General features: G+C 37.6%; 1 protein-coding gene across 2 annotated transcripts in view; it reads left to right on the forward strand.

The window, feature by feature from the left end:
• Positions 1-766: 766 nt before the first annotated feature.
• The window catches only part of LOC118263338 (LIM domain only protein 3-like), a 45,144-nt gene continuing 29,618 nt past the window's right edge, over positions 767-16,292 (forward strand). The window contains exon 1 of one of the 2 annotated variants that reach the window (XM_050705192.1): positions 767-1,240. The gene's annotated coding sequence lies outside the window, so the exon portion shown is untranslated. The remainder of the gene's footprint in view (positions 1,241-16,292) is intronic. The other variant, XM_050705193.1, reaches the window with a different exon arrangement.

The raw sequence follows: 16,292 nt of genomic DNA on the forward strand, positions 1-16,292 counted from the left end.
GCCGCCGCCGCTCAGCCGCCGCCACCGCCACCCATTACCCGCGATGTATGGAGGTGTATAAATTTGTCGGCGAGGGAATGTAAAGAAGATTGGTTTCCAAGTCGAACGGGCGAGGAGAAAAGGGGTGGAATTGAATTTAGGCCGGAATTCACTAGCGAGGTTGTGTTTGTGATATTTCTTACCTATGTAGCAGTAGTGGGACGTGACGCACTTGCCGATTACATTTATTAGGTATCGATTCCTTACAACATTTATATGATATCAGCGTGCGAAATTATGTACGTACTAGGTACACCGATCCTTGTATTTGTTAATTTGTGTAGAGATTGGTGTTACGTTAGAAATAATCACAAATTCACTTACAGTGTCTGAGTACATATTTACAACTTTCATCTGTTAAAACTTCTTCTCGAGGAGAGGAAAGTGATCCGTAATGTTTATTAATTAATTTTTACCATTAACTTTTTTTATTAATCTTTTAAGATAAAATATAGTTACGGTTACGGATATTAAGATGTAAAAATTGTACTTAATAATAAGAAAATCTCAACAATTTATTTAAAGTCATGAACAAAACCCCTTTCAACCACAACCCAGTGCAACCTAAACAAAGAGGATCGATGTAGAATCAGCATTTTCTAGTCAGTAAAGTCGCAATGTGGAAGCGTAACCTTAATTACACTTAAAAGCTGTCGGAGTATACTTTTTCAATTAGAGTATTAAAGTGTTCCGAGGCTGTCATTATATTAGAGTGTTGTTCCATTCCACCCCGGGCCGGGAGGGCCGCGCACAGCCTGCCGGAGTGCCGGCCGCCACACGCCGCTCTCGCTGGCTCGCCTCACTTCGCCGCGAGTCATCCTCGACACACTACGTGCCGGCCTCCCTCGCGCGCTCCCAAACTTTACACGAGCTCTCGACTCGGTACGCCGCGGCGATACAAGCCTTCATTTGCTCGTTTAATTACAATTTTAATAAATCATTTTTATTGTCCGTCGTTAGTCTCACGATAATATCTCCCGTTCGACTGCTTTACCGGCGACTTGTGCTCTCGGACATTAACTAAATCAAATTTTCTGTAATTTTTCTAAAGTGACAATATTGTTGTTGGAGTGGACAAGTATTGTATCAATTTATTTGGTGATCTGTATTTGACTGTGATCTGTTTGTCGTGGTTCCAGCTCAGACAATTTGGAGATTACATGTTTTGTTTGTTGTTTTTATCGGAAAATACAATTTAGAGGTGAGTAAACAGATACAATTTAACTATGATGCTTTCTATCGCTTTGTTTTGAGTTGCTTCGTTCACCAGTTTTATAATATAATTGTGATTTTTCTTTTTTTGCGTTGGTTAATTATGTTGTTTCTTTCATGGTTGCCTAATTAATTTTCGAGATAGAGCCTTCAGATATAAATATTCATTAATATCATAAACATAATTAATTAGTTTCGCAGACTATAATAAATTACTCATATTAATCTTGACAGTTATTATCTAATTCAGAGACCAATTAGCTAGAGAGCGATTTGAGACGAGAAAGTTAATTCATTCAAGTTTATGTTTACGTGTGTGCGTTACGTTATCACACGTTGTGATTGTTGTCATATATTTTGGGTGTGAGTGCGTGGTGCGTGTCCATTCAGTTTAATTGACAGATCCAAAGTAACGGATAATTACTTCATTGCGGTTTGGTTAAACCGTAGTGTTTAAGGAAAATTGCAAACAGCCAATTGAATAGATTTACACTTATAAAAACATGAGCACCAAGCAGTGTAGTGGTTCCGCTGTTTTTGTTGTAAAACGATTATCTTGAAACATTGTAGACACTACACGTTTTTACATTACAGTAAGCATATTAGAGTTAATAAGGCAATTTTCATTGAGATCGCTTTAATAAAAATAAACAGTTAATGCTAACGATTTGTTTTCATAACAGTATCACGTGACCTTAGCTCTGAACTGTACCAATATGATTGCAACAAGATTGAAGCGTTAAGCCGGCGTCGGAGGGGCCCACACAATAGCTTCCAGCGGAGTATGTGTCCGGTGGATTAGTGTCGTGTCGTATGCGGCCCCACGAGCCCACAGCTCGCCGGGCCCCACAAACTCGCATACTGATGCGCCACCACGCCTGTCGCTTGTTATTTTAATTATTATGTCTTAATTAAAGTTGCCAGAGCCCGCTACCCTCGCCCACCCCTTTCACGACTAAGATGATACAATGTAACTCACAAGTTTTCACACCAATGCTTTGGACCGTAGTGTTATTTCTATCCAATAAATAATGAACCTTCTTGGACAGACGATAGAGTACACAATCCATCGCTAATTCACAATACTCAAGATGCAGAGGTCATTACTACTTAATATTATCTCGGCTTTTATCTCTGTATTTAAATCGTCTAACATCATAAATATGTAAAGTGGTAACCTAATTCAATAGATAAGTTACTTAACCAGATACAAATGTTAACACATTAATGATGTTGGCCGGAGATAGACTGCATTTAATATTACCATTCTAATTTAATATAAGATAAATAGGTACCTGTTTATTCGTATTATAGTTTCCTTAAGAATATATTTGTTTGTAATTTATTAAAACATCACGACCATAATCTTAATTGCAAATTAATATCCATTAGGCAGTGTAGTCTCTATATTTGTGTTGCAAAATATATTAGTCATAAATAGAGCCTTTCATTTTATTTATTTGCACTAGACTAAAAGCTTTTGCTGTATTTGGCAACAGTCATATTGCTTTTGTAAAATATTTAAATGAAGGAATCAACATTCTTACTAGCTTTATATTAACAAAGAAGAAAAATGGAAAACAACTGCTATCCATACATATACGTAGATAAATGTACAATAACATAAGTACTAAATCCCCTGAAAGTATTTCCAAATGAAACATTAAAGAACAGTCACCCTACAAATGAAATAGCACCGTAGTGTTTTCGAAATCACTCGCTTAATTACCACTGAAAATGTTCAGTGGCATTATATTCAATTTCGGTTACAACAGTACGCAAATTAACATTTAATTAAACCTACTTACGGATTGTAATTTACATAAGTGCATTGTTTTATTCCCATTGAAATGTACTGAAACGCGGCGTGTATAGTAACGCAATTAATTAGTTCACAAACCGCCTCCGGCCCGGAGCAGCCTTGGAAATGTCGATAAGGATTATTATTAGGCGTACAAGAGATACTCATTAGAGGCATCCGTAATGATTCGCTGACGGCCTACGTAATGGCAAACTCTCCATAATGAAGACAGCAATATCTACTCAACCGACACAGATGAAATGAACACCCGACGTTATTCGTTTGTTTATCATTATGTTCCACCCCCACAGTACCTCTATTGCGAAACATTCTTATTTCTCTCCGTTATTGTTTGTTTGAGAACAGAGTAAATTAGTTAATGAAATCGATTGTTCCTACGGCTCAAATACAATTCATTTCATTGTGTCCCAATTATAATTGATTTCATTAACAAAGCTTGGCCCATAATTGAAAGTAGGTATACAGTTTCAGTAAAAGGGAGGGTAAGGTAATTACAAGATCCAATTTAGAATTGCCAAGTCTACACTTTGCTGTTAGTTTCAAACAAAAGCTTAATTAATTAAGTCGAGAACAATTAAGTTCACTGCCGTAATATTCTCAGCAATTACGCGGAATTCGACGTATTTTGTAGTCGTCCGTAATTGCCGACGAGTCTCGAATCTGATTGTATCCGACGCTAATACAGCACACATCCATTAATTATACAGCGAACACTAATTGGGAAATCTATTAATTAAATTACCTATTAGTGCATCACGAAATCCCTGAGAATGTTAAATGAACTGATGGCATTACGCGTTCAATTGATATTAATTACCACACATGCACGTCAACGGTTACCCAGATTGTTTTTGTAGAAACAAAATTGTACAATATAACCGTACAGTAGCATTTATCTTTGGATTAACTATTGGAACAAAAACTAGGAAAGTGTCTGTGGTGTCTCCGACATCCGACATAAGCCACGAAATGTCACGACAATTAGCGTACGACATAAACTGGTCGTAACATTTAAATGTCTTTCAAATTAGTGCAACTTGTTTTTAGTACAGAAATCTTAACGTCTTATCGCTCCTTATGGCTTGTGACTGTGCCTACCTCATTGTTCCCGCTGACATTTTCGCACGTAAAGCGGCGCGGGCGGCGCGCGGCATCGGCATTAAGGAGCGGTCGGTGGCGAAGGCTTCATGGTTGTCGGGTTTCGGCCGAGTTTCGGCTGTCAATTTGAATGTATTGGCTCATATAAATCAGGGGTGTCGTTAGGTGAGGCAGTCGCCGTGGCCGTGGACGGCAGGTAGGCGCCGCATGTAACGAGACACATTTCCGGACGTATCCTTCCAATTAGCGCGGTGCGGCCGCTGCTGGCCCGCTGGCCGCCCCGCGCCCGCCGCGCGCTCGTTACGCTCCCGCCTCGTTAGGAGAATTGTTTGTTCGAGTATGTAAAAATGTGTTTATTTGCACGTACGCTTCAGGGTAAAAAATATATGAAAAGACCCTTTTAAGACTTTTAATGATTTCCCGGCAAAGGGAAATTGGGTTAGTTATTTTCCCCGGGGTTGCCCCTCGTTAAGTTTTAATGGGGTAGCTAGCTACGGCGTAATCAAACGTACTTATTTAAGTTAACGACGTTTACCAGGGATGTGTACTTTGTTGTCAATAGCAATTATTCAAAGACGTACGTAGTGTGCTTGTTATAGGACGCTCTAACAACACTTTGATTCGTGATGCGACACCGGCGTCCGGTGTGACGACGGGCAGATATCACGATGCTACTGCCTCTATATGTCAAAGTTTCCAGGAAAGACGCATAAGCAGCGCGACATGTTAGAAACAAGGGCCTTCCGGCGCGGCTGAGGGTAGCTATCTTGCCGTATAGGTACAACGCCTAATTAATCTTCAGTAAAATGTCGACGCTGCTTGTTTTTGCCAGGAACTCGACTCATTAGACCGGCGAAGCATGTTGATTACATTCTGCAGTGCTTATTAGCGCAAACTCTCATTAGGGGCCACTATTGTTGTAATTAAACAAGAAGCTGCATCAGTACGGATCGCTAAGCGCGGGTTGCGCGGAAATCGCCTCTATGTGGGCGTAATAGCGACTCGCGCGTGTCGGATTGCGAGTGGCCATTATGTTGTGCGAATTTAATTAACAACTCAATAGTTACACAGTAGAAGAATAGAATGGAGGGGTGTTCTTGTGGTGTCTGACATGATTCCATTGTTAGCGTCGGTGCAAAAAAGTGGAGGTTTGTTTTTGAAGTGGCTTACGCAATTACGAGGTGGTACTCGGTTCCGGCGGCGGCGGCGGCGGGTGCGCCGTCGTCAGCGCGAGCGGCGAGAGTGAGTTTAATTGGACAGCCGAGGGGCGCGGGCGGCTCCTAACACTTCTAATTGGCTCGCCTACACTAACAGGAGCTTTCCTCTAAAATGTATACTCATCGTCATTACGTGTAATAGGCTCCGATTCCGCAGGAACACCTGACGCTTTGCCAATTTCTTTGCTTTAATAAGCGAGAAATATTTTGTTGCTAAGATCAAATGTCATTTGAGTCTTGTGTGACGGCGGCGGGCGGGCGACACATCCCGTTAACCTCATGCTTCGGGGAACTTATTAGACTAACGAGTCTATGACAAAAAGATAAAAGTTAAACCTTTTTTCAAATAAATGTAAAGTATATTTATCTTTGTGAAAATATTCTATTCGTGGAAAGCATGTGATGATACTGGAACACGTGGCGGTCATATAATACCTGATACAACACAAGAAATCATATTATAAATGCTCATTACGTATACAAATTACAAATGAGTAAAGTAGCTCTTCATTTTTTTCATTCGAAAATTTACATAATTATATACAAGGTAGAGTGTGACATGCATTTAAGTGTGTCCGATGGCCCGAATCAATCGAGTGTATGCAATCACTGTTTCATAATTTATTTAACTAAATGAATCAAATCAAAAAGGTTATCGGTGTCAACGTTAGAGCGTTATTTATCTATTCGTGTCTATCGGTGTATAATAAAAAGCCAGTTTTAGAAATATATCTAATTTATATGTGCACTTAAAGAAAAAAGGAGAATTTAAATAAGCGATAATCAGAAACATAAAATGAAACTGCATAAATAAAAAAGTTTACATTGTAAATTTTCAAATTTTGAAATCGACAACGAAATATACCTCTTTTTAAATGTAAACAAGATAACCAAATGTAGGCATACTTAAAGTTTTTAATTAATAAAATTATCTTGTGTACGTGATTAATGCTTTATCATTGTTTATGTTATTCATTGACCAAACTAATAACTGGGCGTATCGTTAATTAGTCCAATTAAGAAAAAATATCGTTTACATTAGCATCGGTTTGAATTGATTGGAGTGTATGAGTGTACCGGTTGATTGGCATCTCACGGTGACTGCGCATGCGTGAGCTACCCGGCACGCGACTCGCGACCATGCGGTGCGAGCGATAGCGGCTCAACCGCATATTATGATAACAATACCTAATTAATATTATAAGAGCACCCAGCTTATGGTGTGATACAGCTACACATATTATACTGGAAAGTTTCGAGAAGAAACTGCGAAATAAAATCATGGTTAGGTCAAATACCAACCATTTAAAAAATACCTTACTTCTTCTACCAATAAAAATAAAAAACTTATTGTGCCACAGAAATGCAGCTCTAGTTATTGCCCGTATCCAGGCTTGTAAGAGCTTATTGTGAACGCAGTACTAATAATACAATCGAGAACCAATGACGACGACAAATGCCGTAATTAAAGACTTCAGCGGTCAGAGCAGTCGGTTGGCTTATTACATAATAATAATAGCATAGTTAATATTCATGCAATTATTAAATAGTATAATATAAAGCTGCAGACAATTAAAATAAATCATATTAATTGTCTTGTCGCGTAGGCCTAACGTAGTATCGTAGACACTGCTATGGTTCTGCGTAGTGCGTAGGCGCTGCGTAGGCGTTCCGTAGCTGCCCTGTAGCTGCTACGCAGCTTCGGCGTAGACGCAACATCTTTACGCTAGGCAACTCACAGTACGTATTTGAATGATCTGAATGTAAATTTCTAATCACAGTCGAGAATACTATTAAGATAAAAACAATTTAAAAAACTCAATAGAAAGATAAAGGAATTGTAATTTAAATCAGTGCAGTAATCAATTCCTAATATTATTTTCGAGTTATTTGTAATTGTGTTAATGTAACTTTACATATAAATCTTTAAACGAAGAAATCACAATCTAGTTAATCAACACAAAACCTCTTTTACAGGAAACCGCGATAATAACTTTCTTTAAAAATAGTCTGTGGTTGATCCTTTGTAGTGAGTATCGCAAGTGGGTGCATAGTGGGTGTCTGTGCGAGCGCCCGACACGACACCGACACGACACGACACTTCACGGCCCGGATATGAGCGGCTATTTAATTTCCGTGCTTTCAATGATCGTTTCATATTCAACTATATAACTCTGTCAGTTACCAGCTTTGCACCTGAACTGAACGTACTTTGAAGCACATACACATGTACCATGTATGATAGATTGATGTTAAAGGCACGATCGAGTATAGAACATATTATACCCAGAGCAGGGTACTTTAGAATGAGATATTGCATTCTATTTTTAAAGTAGATACTGAAAAATGATTGGCAGTGGTATTTAATTCCGTTAATATAATGTTTAGGAATAATACAATTTAAAAAATGGAAGGTTTTTTTATTTTATGCTATCTTTGACCTAAACAAATTTGCAGGTCATTCGCATTTTTTTTTAATAGATCTGAGGAAAAACGTCTAAATTATATTTCAAATCTTACTAAAATTGATTATACTAACGGAGGAAATCTCAGTCGCATGTTATATTCATATTGCTCAGTCCCATAATAATTCCATGTGTCTGTGTGTGCGCACAGTGATCCACTCTGTTTAGGCAATTAAATGCATTCGCAACGTCTCCGGAGATTGTTACTGAGACTGTATTATTTCTGATTGTTCACGCAGATTACATTGTTGCGGCCATTATAACGGACGATCTCAGGACGCTTAAAACATGACTACGTTTCATTTAACTTAAACCATTATCGAACAACCAAATCGTTTTTTACACTTAAAAAAATCGAACCGTTAATTGAATTTCACAGAATTTCCATAATAGATACATCACTGGCACTGGAACGATTTTAATTATGCATATGAAGTTTCATTGTCTTTACTTGGAAAACGTTGTGTTGCGGAAACGTTTCAAAATAAATTATTCTATTAAGGTTTGTTTCATAACGACGGTTAATTAATTACGAGCTCAACATAATCACCAAATAAATTAAAATGTAAATGCAATTAACATAACTCATAGTCCATCTATACTTATAATAAATCTGTAGAGAGGTCAATTCTGTACATGAAATATATTTCCAAAATAACTATCAGCGGGTGATTAGTGATCGATACTGATGCCAAAAATGCAATCAGAAAAATTTTTGTCTGTCTGTCTGTCTGTCTGTCTGTCTGTCTGTCTGTCTGTCTGTCTGTATGTTCTTTATAGAAATAAAAACCACTCGACAGATTTCAATGAAATTTGGTACAATTGTTCTTCATACTCCTGGGCAGGTTATAGTATACTTTTCATCACGCTACGATCAATAGGAGCAGAGCAGTGAAGTGAAATGTTGGGAAAACAGGAGAACTTACTCCATTTTTTAAGCTTCCGTCGCGTGTGCAGCCTTAATGGTTAAAGCTACACAGAAATAATGTATGACGGAAATGTTCTCCTTAAAATTGTTTAAAAAATATTCCACGACAGCAAATGTCTATCTCTTATGGTTAATTCACAATAACACGTATAACTCCCGATAGCTTAGCAGTTCGGAGCTTTCTGATTATATTTGTCTACTCTTACGTTTATAACACTCTCATTCATTTATTCATTCATTCATTTATTTATATTATAATAAATATGTAGAAGGGTCAATTCTGTACATTGAAAATATAGAAAAAATAAATAGTAGGGGGTGTTACTGGATCGATACCTAACCCAAATTGAATTTTTTTTTTGTCTGTCTGTCTATATGTTCAGGCATCACGCATTTATTTTTCAGTCTTATTCTACAGAACGCGAGCTCAACAGCAGTAGCTCAAAAGAGGGATCTCCTTAATTATTATGGCCTTATTTAGGTTTAATAGATATTTATAAGATGTCATTGTCAGAGTTACTCAAAATGGAGAAACAAAACTTCCACGCGAAGACCGACATCCGCGCGGACGGAGTCGCGGGCGGAAGCTAGTCTTTCATAAACATTGAGGTGTGTTCGTGTTGTGCAAACACTGGTTATTTTATAACGTATTTATTTTAATGTAATAATGTTACGCCGCGAATGACTTTTTCAACAGGTACAGTCGTCGGCCACAGCGAGTGTACGTAAATACGAAAGTTAATAAGTGCATAGGGAGGGGTGTGTACGGCCAATCCATCTTGTGCGATAGCAATCAGTGCGTCACACACTAATAGAAGCCACTGTATGCTTGTTTGCCATTAATTTCGTGAATCCACATATCCACGTAGTGGCTGCGGCGTGTTGACACGCTTGCAACGATTGATTCAGAAAAATAACATTAATTAAATGTAAACACGATATTATTATCGTATTCATGAGCTTGTTTACGTCTTATACCTACAACAAACTAGTTATAGAGTAATTTATTTTTAGTAACACTTTACTGAAATAAACTTATAAAGTTTAGAATTTAAATTAAATCGACGGGTTGAATTTAATAAAAACGATAGCTGAGCTAATATTAATAAAATTGTGATATTCACCCAGTGTTATGATGTGTCGGGTGCAATATTTTGTAGATAGATGTTTATTTTAGCACTATTGCGAGGGAGTGTGTAGTGGAGGGGTGCGGTGGAGTGGCTGTGTGTCGCAGATAGCAGTGTGTCATCACTGTTATCTGGTATCGAGAGGTACCCGCGCCGCACGCGCCTCCAGCCCACTCGTAAATAACGTCTAACGTTGACGCACTGATTACACTCCGCGCCGTAACACGTGTCTAACACCATTCATTACCACCACCAAATGAAATGTTACCCGCTAATGTAATTTTCATTTAAACAAATTAACCTCTAGCTTCTTGACGTTTTAGCAACCACGATAAGATTGACATATTATGTGTGTTCGTCTTAATTGCCTCAGGCAGTGGTAGGGTAACGAGATAAATTATTATTTTTATAGCTGTAGGTACCGACTACCGAACATAGTCGAGCTCGAAATAAACCGATACATTCATATCAAAACTGATAACCTTATGTTTTGAGTGACAAACCAATTTTATTCTCGACTGCCCCTCTCAGGCGGGCCGCCCCTCGGACCGATCAGACCTTATCCAAATTGGATCTTGAATAATAAAGAATCGGGGCGATTGGATTTTATTCCTTAAATTCAATTAGCACACAAGGGTCGTGTGTGACTGCAGACGAAAGATAGAGGCATATTATCGTATTAAAAGGGATCGTGCGGGTATATTTGGTCGGGAAGAAAGTGTCTAATCTACTTATACATAAATTTAAAATGTGTCTCTGTATTCTACTTGGTTCGTAGTGTTTCAAAGGGTTGTGTGTGTGCAATTTACAAAAATGCTTTTTGTGCCTGTAAGAATGTAAGTGTTCGAAGTATAGAATTAGCAGTTATTAACCCTCATTGCCGGCGCCACGCTCGCATTTGGAAACACCACTAGTCTGCAAGAACCCCGTTTATGTAAATTACAGCGCTCACAGCTACTTCACAACTACAACTTTGATTTAACGACTGATAAAATACAGTGCTTTTGCTAACAAACTATATCGACACGATGTAATCTCTTACTTGACACTTAATATACGTCGGCCGCGATTTAATCGTGAGAATAAACGTAGAAATTCGAAACGATAAATGTTTATAAGTATCTACACACATTTATTGTAGATCCGGCCGGTGTGGGTTGCCATTCCGTAAATAACTATTATAAAATATGCAGCCGAACTCACGTGACCTAATGTCAAATGGAAGATTTTAAAAATAACTTAATTATGAGTGAAATGTAAATGAGCGTTTGAAATAGAAGCATATCACGTATTTCACCTGATTATTGAAATATTTATAGTAACATAGAAAAAACTACTAGTTAATTTAAAAGTTAATTTGCATATAGATCTTATACTTAACAGCTGCGCTTGCGCTGGAAAGACGGAGGCGACAATTCCGTGGGAAAACATTAGTAAAAATAACTCTACCAAAACTGTTTGTAAGATCATCATAAACCGGATAAAAATGAAGTAAGTAGGTTAACTAAAAGCTATACAGGACGTTGTTTTTTGTAACTGTCAAATCTGTCATTCATTATGCACCACTAAAAAGTATATTAACGATATAATGGATGCGTCATCTAGTAAAGCATAATCCGTGTGAGTATACAACCTGCTCCCCATTAGAGTGAATGTGTTAATAAAATAAATTGCGATATTATCGTCGTCGCGTTTGACATAAACATCGAATTCTACTTAAAGTAATGGAAACGATTTAATGCAGCCGAATCAGGGCGAGCGATAAGACCAGTTTCCTTACTAATGTTCACAAATAGATATTAATTTTCAAAGTACCTATTCAGCTTGTAGTTTACTTATAGAAGTATGCTTAGAAATTAATGTGAAAAGCTTTAATTACAGTAATTTATTGCTTTTTTTAGGTATTGGAGTTTATAATTCGGTAGAATAATATTAAAGCCGTTGTAGCGTAGGGATTGTAAGTTATAAGTAACAACATGCTGTATAAATAATTTTCATAATAAAATCTAATTGCTTTACGAAGTTTCGTAATACGTGGTTCTAATTGAAACCGTATGCTTATCCGTAACATACGACTACGTACATGTGTAACCGGCAGATCAAACAACCGCAGTCTATGACATTTTCAACCTTCCTTTTTTGCAATAAAGTTTAAAGTCTAATAAAGAATTTTGACAGTTCTGGGTAGGTTGATGTGCTACTCGTAGCTATTGTAGAATACAATGTAAAGTTTTTGTCTATGAACACGACGCTTTTAATGTTCTTGTGCCATATGGTATTCATTAGTGGTGGGAAAAAAACGTATAACACGAAACATACATTAGACATTTTATTAAATTCACACGTCATAAAATTTAATTTGGTCTCATATCCGACAATGTAATACAACGAATCGAGAAATTACCATGAATTAATTATAGCCTGTGGCCGTACTTAATGATGTAAAGTTATTCAAAGATGTTATGGTACCTACTTAGGTAATTTTAATATTTCTAATTATCAAGATATGATTATTGATGGCTATGATTAATAAAGAGAAACTGTTCTAATATAAAAATATAATTTTATGTGACAAGTTTTTAATTATCTATTTTTCATGTCATAATATTTCTAATTTATTTTATAGTGTATCAAATAACCATGATAGTAGGCTAATTTATTACCACTGATATATTTGTTCCCAATGCCGAAATGCCGTTGTATCAAAGATATAGAAAAAATAAATTAAAAACGTAGTAGCGATTCTACTAATAATTTTAAAAAGGTGTTATTACGTCGTTGTAGGAAGTTTTCTAAAAAACCCTACATTTAGTACGTCGGCTATATCAGTAAAAGTTTTACAGGTTAAACGAATTTCTTTGAATCGGCTTCGTAGTTTCCTTTGAAAATTATGAAACTACTTCGAACATTTTATTTATATTCTTTACAAATTCCTTGGAATTCAGGCTATAACTATACTTATAAGAAGGCTATTCTCGTACTTAGACAAGATTTTAACTAAAATTAGTTTAAAGTGTGTACTTAAGAATTATTTTACAATGTAAAGTTAAGCTGAATCAATTTATAACATTTTTGTTTTAGAACAAGTAACAAGTATTTATAAATGGTGATATTTTTGTATTCAAAGTCATATAGCAAATGGATTCTCATAAATCTCACTCAATAAACCAATTCAGTACGAAGTATGTATGCGAACAAAACTCACAAAGAGTGTAACTAACAGTATCCAATATTCATAACGCTGTCAGCATAAAGGTGAGAGTAGAACATAATTAATAAAGCGCATGTGTCGCCCCTCGCCCGCCTCAGTCGTGAAGGTGCCAGGAAGAGATTGCGTCGTCGCCAGATGCTCAATATGAACCAGATTAATGTTTTTGCTCTTAAAATTGTTGGAGCGCCACGTTATTGGACAAATGTGTCCAACACTTTACAGCGCTCGCAATTACTTGAGATTATAGTTCATGTTCTCATAATACCCATTCCACTCGAGTTCATGTTTAAATGTAACGTTGTTTCGGAGATGTTCTGTAGTGGTATTGTTATTTAGGTAATACCATATATTTACTATGTATCTATCGATTTACTAAGCTTTATTAACTAAAGAGTACGTTCGCTATTGGCGCGTCTGCATCCTGTCAGTCGGTCCACGTGTAAATGAGAGTGCACCCAGTTGTCGGTTCGGCTTCGCTCTTAAATTGACTGTCCATCAAATCGCATATCCTCCGGGATGCGCGGCTGACGGGGATGGGATCCGAACCCAATCGCCCTACACTTTCCGCTACAGCGCTAGCCACTATGCAATCGCGTGATATTGCTTAATTAAACTTTAAGCTTAAGGGAAAATTTAATTTCCGGAGCGGCTCCGAGGGATTATGTTTCTCGTATTTTTATTTGTAATGATGCCGACGTTCTTAATGCAGCTCTCATAAGGTTTCTGATCATTCGTTCGGTACATCTTAAATTAATATCAATTTGTGCCCGACTTAATACTGCCTCCTCATATTAATTTGGGAAAATGTGTTCTAAAAATAACACCATTAAATACGGTACTCTGAAGAGCGGGTAGCGGAGCGTGTAGCGTGGCGTATAATGCGCGTGTGTTTGCGAGCGATGGCGTGCGGCGCAACCTTAAAAGCAATATCCGGCGCCGCGCGCGCCGCCCGGAAATGAACCGGAAACGGCGGTGTATTAAGCCGCAGGTACCAGCCCTTCAATTTATAAACGCTTGCGGGCACACTCCAGCCTTTAGCCGCCTCTATTGGCGCTTTACTCTTTTCTCGCGGATATATCCGGCGGGCGGCGCGGTTAATTTGTAACTTGCACTTTGTGCTATGAAAACTCCGTTCAGTACAGATCGAAATCGAAAATATGTGCGCAATTTTAATAAAATACCAAAGTTCGTGGAATACAAATATAAAAGAGACTTATTCAAAACATAGACGAGGACAATATCTAAAATTACATTCTCTCGGCCTGAACTAACAGTGAAATGAAATAAAGTCCGCAAACAAAAGTTTGCAAATCCAATATGATTTGGCGCGTCGGTAAACATCGGCAGCATTCCGGTGATATCGCGAACGAATAACATTAAACTTTGTATGGATTGAATGTAGAAAACCAATTTCGGTGCTCGGCGAGTGCGAGCCGACGGGATGAGGGTGTCAGAACGCTTTGACAGCTCTCTGATTGAAAAATACGGAAACCTGTTTATGGAGCAAGTGAGCTCCCGTGCGCGAGGCTCGGCTCCGGCTGCCGAGTCCCACCGATCACGTGGCGACACGCACCACATTTGCAATTATATCGAACCATCAGCCGACACATAACTCACGGCGATGCTAAACAATGAAGGTTTTAGGCAACTACTTGTTTATAGTTACAGCGGTTTTACACGTTCTGCGAGCACTCTAACAATTTTCACATGGCTGTCAAAAAGTGATGGCGCGGCATTTATACTTTTTGCCGAAACTGTTTCATTAGCGACATCACAACGTTTGGTACGAGCCATTAGCACGCGGTTAAGAAATGTTATCTCGCTTGTGTTAATGGTTTGAGGTGACATTCTGAGGAGCAGAGGTCGACTTACATGGTTAACATTATTCGCACGTAGTTCTTACGTGGCGTGGTATTATTTACATTTTAACTTTCTATGGGGACGGGCCAATATAATTGTACGTCTGTCAATAAACAGAAGTTGGTAGGTGCAAATTGTAAGTAGTATTATTGTGTAGGTATCTAAACACAGATGTTTATCTTGTCTATTAGCTAACGTAATTGCTATCTATGCATAGCAAAAGTCTAGCTGGCTTAGCAATTCTAAGAGCCAAACATTTGCTCGATATAAAATCAGTGATGATAAATGATCGAAGAACTGCACGTTATGAAATATCTCATAAACAGGCGCTCGAAAACGATCTGAGCCACGATATATCACGATTTTGGACATCAGCAACCAGCTATTGGAATTCTGCAGATGATTTTCCTTAAGAATTTATACGCGCGGTCGGACGAACCAATCGTAGTAAGGATTTCGGGATATGAGATCTGCGATTCATTTAAAACGGCGAAATTAAACGTCTAGGAGATTACCAGTTGGGTCGTTTGGGGATTACACAGAGATAACTAAGACGTTTATTGAACTACTTTGAGAAACTTTTATTAAATTTATATCTTATCAGTTCCCGCAGATCATTTAATAGGAAATATAATTTACAATCGTTTCGAAAGACAGTTCGGAGATGCTGAAGTTGGCTTTTAGTTTAATAATCTAACTAAAGTTTTAGTGTGATTTGTTTGTTTAAGCCTGATTGAAGTACAATTTAGATAAATTAAAATTGTATTTGCCAGGAAAGCTAAAATTAACTCTTGTTTTGTTGAAGCTCCCTTAGTTCTCGAGTTAACACGCTCGTTATAAAGCATGAATTTACTCAAAAAGCCACTGACGAGTGCGGTCATGTAATAAAGCTATTTATAATAAATTAAGGTATTGTGTAGAACGTCGTTCGCGAGTAATGTGCATGCATTTAAATTACGCTCAAATGCGGCACATGTAACGTACAGGAGGGTCGCCGGCGCGGGCGCGTCTGTTGTCTATGTCGCCCCAATACACCAATACTCCAATATACATACAATCATACATACTGTGAAAAGATGCGAAGCTTTAAAATTATTATTTACCTTAAATTCCTCAACATTGATTAAATCATTTTGCGTACACAAGATAATAATTTTTAAAGCTTTTATGCAACTTTTAATTATGGTCAATACGAAACGATCAAAGCTTAGTTTGGCTCAGAAAAAGTTGTTAAAGTGACTTGACGACACAGAGGTTAAGTAAAACATTCATATGTCTGTTGGTAAGCGAGCATTAAATTAAAACGTTAAAGC

The sequence above is a fragment of the Spodoptera frugiperda genome, chromosome 27, assembly GCF_023101765.2.
Source record: "Spodoptera frugiperda isolate SF20-4 chromosome 27, AGI-APGP_CSIRO_Sfru_2.0, whole genome shotgun sequence".
Lineage (NCBI taxonomy): Eukaryota > Metazoa > Arthropoda > Insecta > Lepidoptera > Noctuidae > Spodoptera > Spodoptera frugiperda.